The sequence below is a fragment of the Acomys russatus genome, chromosome 2 (assembly GCF_903995435.1).
Source record: "Acomys russatus chromosome 2, mAcoRus1.1, whole genome shotgun sequence".
Lineage (NCBI taxonomy): Eukaryota > Metazoa > Chordata > Mammalia > Rodentia > Muridae > Acomys > Acomys russatus.
The window spans coordinates 97,966,381-97,972,244 of record NC_067138.1 but is presented as its reverse complement, the minus strand read 5'-3'; the positions used below and the strand labels follow the sequence as shown (position 1 = coordinate 97,972,244).

The 5,864-nt window shown below is 36.0% G+C and overlaps 1 pseudogene; it reads left to right on the top strand.

Annotated features, from left to right (window-relative positions):
* Positions 1-4,972: 4,972 nt before the first annotated feature.
* Positions 4,973-5,602, top strand: LOC127207396 (60S ribosomal protein L29-like; annotated as a pseudogene).
* The last annotated feature ends 262 nt before the right edge of the window (positions 5,603-5,864 follow it).

Genomic DNA, 5,864 nt, shown 5'->3' with positions numbered 1-5,864 from the left:
AATGACTATGTACATTATTTAAGTCCATTTACTACCCATGCAACTATTAATTTATTCATTCAAGGAAGTCACTGATGATTCTACAAAATTATTTTAACCATATTTAAAAACAAAAATCTCTTTAATAACTGTCATCTACTTTACTATAAATATGTTGAAATCTTAAAAAAGTATCTTACAAGCAATAATTAACATTAAGTTGAGGAGTATATTCAATAATCTACTTGTATTTTCTTTTCTTTGTTAAAAATGGTAGTATGAGAATTTAAAATTTTTCATATTTTTGGGGCTTGAAACCATAATATTACTGAATATATTAAATTATATCACATAAACATGGATGCACTGTTATATTTAGTGTTGTTTATTCTATGATATTTGAATTTCTGTTTTGTGTCTGGCTCTATGATATACTGATGATGAAAAATGAATAAAATAAGAAACTTGTGTGCTGGGAAAAATAAATAAATAAAAAAAATAAATAAATTTCAAATTATATTTTCAGATAACAGTTCCATATCCATAACATCTTCACTGAGAAAAGAGGAGAAAGTTTAAAAGTATATATGTGTTGTGTCTAAAATATAGAGTTACCTAACGACCTTAAAAAAGTGTTTGCATTGTTATCTTAAGTATTCATGTTAAAAAATTTAGTATAAAAAATAAACTTATGGCAATTAACCGAATGGGATAAAACGAAACTGAAAAAGAGTAGGGTCATTTTTTAAATATATTCTTCTGAAAACTGTACTTACAAATGAAAGAAACAGACATCCTTTGTGGTGAGCTCTTTCGGTCAAGGCTGTTGCCAAGACACAGTTACCTCACCTAAGAGGAAGCAACCACCTGAAATTGATACTCTTCAAAGGCTCCAATAACTCTATAGAAACAGCTGGTTTCCTTACTACAAAACCTTTTGTCCTTCCTCCTCCCCACATCCTAAAATATATTCGTGGCACCATCCACTCGTGCCTTGTGTTCATAATAGCTTCCCCCTCGTTATACAGTCCAGTCACTGGTGCATTGCAATGGAAAAAAACCTTCTCCAAGTACCGCCAGAAACAGTCTTATGTCTGACAGCCTGAGATGTCAAAAGAGTGATTGGATACATACTATGATTATTATAATGAGAACACACGTAACACTAAAGTAGCAAAATTTGAATTGTTGGATGATTAACGTAGAGATACATATACAGAAGAATAAAGCAAAATCTGAGGGTGAAGTGTCTCAACTCAGGGAACTCAAATAAGTGCAGAAAGTTTGAAGACTAGTGAATGGGAAGGAAGTGAGCTTAGCTGTAGGAACCAGGCCCGACTGGGCTGCCTGCCTGTCTTGCTGTTTCATATCCTCTTTCTAGCAGCTTCCATGTCTGTGTTTATCTTGGTTAACTAGTCATGTTTACTGATCTGAGAATGCACCCCTGCCTTCCTGGAGACTTTTCGCCTGTGTGCAATCACCTCTTGAGGGATTTCACCTGGGAGGAGGATTCCTGTTTTGCTGCCTATAAGAAGGCTCTTTGGAACTCTCAAGTGGGGAGAATAATAAACCAGTGCTGTGGCTGCTGCTGTGGCTGCTGCTCTGTTAGCACGAAGGACCCATTGTGTTGTGTGTGTGTGTGTGTGTGTGTGTGTGTGTGTGTGTGTGTGCATGAGTTAAATACACAGTCCCTCGCCCTCGACTCGGTACCACGGTGGCGCGGGCGCCACACATAGCAGGGTTAATATTAAATGTTTGGGAGATAGAAAGTGGCACATCAGGTTCAAATCTACCCCCCTCTCTGCATGAGATTCTGTAATGTTTACATTATTGTCATTATTTGTTGTTTGCTGCTGTTGTAGTTGTTGTTTTGTATTCATGTGCGACTATGCACCACATGCCTTCCTGGGACCCTTGGAGATCAGAAAAGTTTGTCCTAGACCAAGACTTACAGATGGCTGTGAGTCATTCTGTGGGTTCTGTGTCTAGAACTGGTGTTCTCTAGAAAATCTGAATCTTAATTTAGATATACAGATAAAAACTTGCCTATAGTTTAACTTTCTTCTATATTTACTTTTTTATACATGCAAAATAAAATTTATATCTATTATTATTTTTCACACATTGGATTTTTGTTAATAAATGTTTATAAATGCTTTAAAGCATTTATGATTAAAGAAAAACACTGTATCTGTCTTCCAATGTTTCTTCATTACAAATTTGCTTTATCTTTGGAAATTATAATTGATTCGTTTCTCCACCTTTACCATCCCTCCAACATCATGACAAACATATATATGTGCGTGTGTGTGTGCATACACACATATATATAAGATATATACACACACACACACACATATATATATATATATATATATATCCTTTGTTTAAATAAAACATCCTAAACTCCATAAAATGTTATTTGTAAGGGAAAGTCTCATGGGTTCTCAGTCTTAGACAAAGAAATAGATGCAACTGATGATTGCTGTGAGTGAGAGAAATGGTATTTCCTATAGACTAGCCTCCCTATTGGTTATCTTAGAACAAGTTGTCAACTCTAAGATCACATGTGGGGTTTTTTTTTTGTCCTTTTGTTTTTATATATAGCCTAATTATATATATGTGTGTGTATATATATACATATATATAACATATAAATATATGTATATATTATGGATAAAACATTTTGATCAATGATGCTTTCAGAGTGTTTTAAAGTATATGTATTAACTATATACTCATGTTCCTCAATGTATTTTTATGGAAAAATATACTTTTTAAAGCTTGATATATACAGTTTCTCTGAAAAATTATGTATTCATGTTTTGAAAAAATATGAGTAATACTATGAATGTTCATATGTTGTTTCTTAACCATTCCCTTTATAAAATATATTGTTAAATATTTCTATGTTTAATTGTATGAGTTACCAACCCTTTTTTGCTTTGTGCCACCTAGAACAATTTCCTACTGCATGAAATTTCTGTTCTCTTCATGTGCCATGTGTTTGGCTTTATTTGTGTTATTCCATAGGGTGTGAAAGCAATTTGAAGGCCAGTGATCAGTGAAGTCTACTGTGTACAGTTATGAGTTCTTCATTTTCGATGCTGCCAAGCGAGCTCCATTGTTTTTACTCTCTGTTATTGTTCTCCTGGTATCTCTAGCTTTGTTTTATCTTATCCCTCTTGGATATTTATAAAAGAGCTAGACACTAAATTAAGTGCTGTATATTTCCTTTCACATAGAGTTCACCCTAAGATCATAGCTATATTTTCATATTTGGTTTGATTTTAGCAGTCAACAGACTTAGAACCAGTCTATGACTTTAAAATATTTTTTGTCTTTATTAGACAATTTTAATGTTTACTATTATTTTTACTTTATTCATTTTTAAAATCAAATCTGTTATTAAACCCTGAGAATGGGCGAGATAGTGTTTTGTAAAATGTAATCTGTATTTTCAATATCTCAGTTTAAAGAAGAAAAAATTAACATCACAGCAAAAGTAGCAAAAATATGTTTATTTCCATTCCTCAATACATACTCTTTAAAAGAACAACTCTATTTGCCCAGTATCTTCTAGACTTCTCAGGTTTATTTGTGCAAGCTCGTGTCTCCTGTTCTTCCCTTTTCTCTCCCACATCTATTTCAATCATAAATATGTGGCCTTTCAAAAGTATAAAATCACAAATGGTATTTACAAATGATCCAAAATGCTGATTAGGACACTCTGTTGATCCAGAAGTAATTTAATATTAATTCATGATTAGCTTATGATTGTATATTGAAAGCACTTGTAAATTAAAAAAGAAGTAATCTAAGGCTTTCAAAGGAAAGTATGATGACCCAATATGATGACCCAGGAGGATGACCCAGGATGATGACCCAGGATGATGACCCAGGATGATGACCCAGGATGAGGATCCAGGATGAGGATCCAGGATGAGGATCCAGGATGAGGATCCAGGATGAGGATCCAGGATGATGACCCAGAATGAGGATCCAGGATGACGACCCAGGATGAGGATCCAGGATGAGGATCCAGGATAAGGATCCAGGATGAGGATCCAGGATGAGGATCCAGGATGAGGATCCAGACCCTTTTGCAACTTCACACAAAATGATGTAGAATAAATATCTTCAAAAAGAATCAATTCATTTCTCTAGATCTGCTTCTATCACATAAATATTTTCTGCAATATTCCACTGCTTTGACTATGGAATTCTTTTAATAAAAATACAAAGTTGGGCCATGAATAATAGTTTGTTCCTTTACTTAACAGAGCTAAATATTTATTCGATCCCAGTTGACATCTGGACTAAATGATGGGTCAGTCAAAATAACCAGTACAGTCAAAATAAAAGAATAAATCAGATTATTCCCAAGTTGTTCATAAATTTCTAAAATACAAGGAGTATTAGCTGTTCATGAGATCCTCTTTTGGAAGAGAGTAAAAAGCAAGGGCCAAAACACATATGCCAGTAGTTATTTTTATTTGTTTTCAGAATCCTGATTTTCAGCTCAATTTATTTCTTCATATTATTCCCTGATTTCCTAAAGGAACAGACCATCACCACTGTGTCAAATAATGTTCCTTGATAAGAACTCAGCAGTTGTGGTTTTGAATATAAATAAACAAATTTCCAGCCTTTTGAGGAGCACTTATAATATTTTTACATTTTTTTCTAACACTCATCATGTATATATGTTTTATTTCCTGTGCATGGCTAAATGGAACAATGTGGTCTCTTGAAGCTACCTTCACTCCGTTAACTCTTTCTCATACTACACTGAAACGCTGAGGAAGTCTTCGCTCTTTGTACATTCCTAAGCTAAAATCACTTCACTTTCTTATCTAGTAAAACAGTTGAAAGTAACTGGCATGTGAATATTATATTTCTAATTAAATTTAAGCCACTATATAGAAACAATGTTTATAAGGCATCAAGTGATTATTTCTTTAAGAAATTGCTTAATCGGTGGGAGCCGCGGGTTACTGTGAGTGTTGGCCTTTCGGCATCCGATGCCATCGGTGCAGACATGGCCAAGTCCAAGAACCACACCACACACAACCAGTCCTGCAAATGGCACAGAAATGGCATCAAGACACCCCGGTCACAAAGATACCAATCTCTTAAGGGGGTTGACCCCAAGTTCCTGAAGAACATGCGCTTTGCCAAGAAGCACAACAAGAAAGGTCTGAGAAGATGCAGGCAAACAACGCAAAGGCAATGAGTGCCCGTGCAGAGGCCATTAAAGCCCTTGTGAGGCCTAAGGCCATTAAGCCCAAGATGCCAAAGGGCCCCAGCCGCAAACTCAGCCGGCTTGGTTTCATCGCTCATCCCAAGTTTGGGAAGAAGATTCGAAGCTACATGAGCAAGGGTAGTAGGCTCTACCAGCCACAGCCCAAGGTTCAAACCAAGGCGAAAGCCGCAGCTAAGGCCCAGGCTGCAGCCCCAGCTCAGGCTCCCAAAGCTGCCCAGGCCCCTGTGAAGGCCCCATAGAAAAGGCTTCTGCCTATGTGAAGACAGATGGACTGGTGTGACACACCCACCTACACACTATTTACAGATGACCAGTGTCCTATGCTGTTTTTACAAATAAACCTGAGGCAAGCTATTAAAAAAAGAAAAAAAGGAAAAAAAAAAGGAAAAAAAAGAAAAGAAATTGATTAATCTTGGTTTGACATAAGGACACCTCTGTCTCTCTGTCTTTAAAACTCGGTGATGCAGTGCCCGTGCTGCAATTATACTGACGTATCAAGCGAGGGACTGCAGGTTGAAGAATATTCCAGACAGCTAGGAGAATGCCATTTAATGAGGAGGGGCCAAGGCCTTTTATACAGTACAGAGGCAAGTGAAAAACCACAAGAAGGTGTAGATGG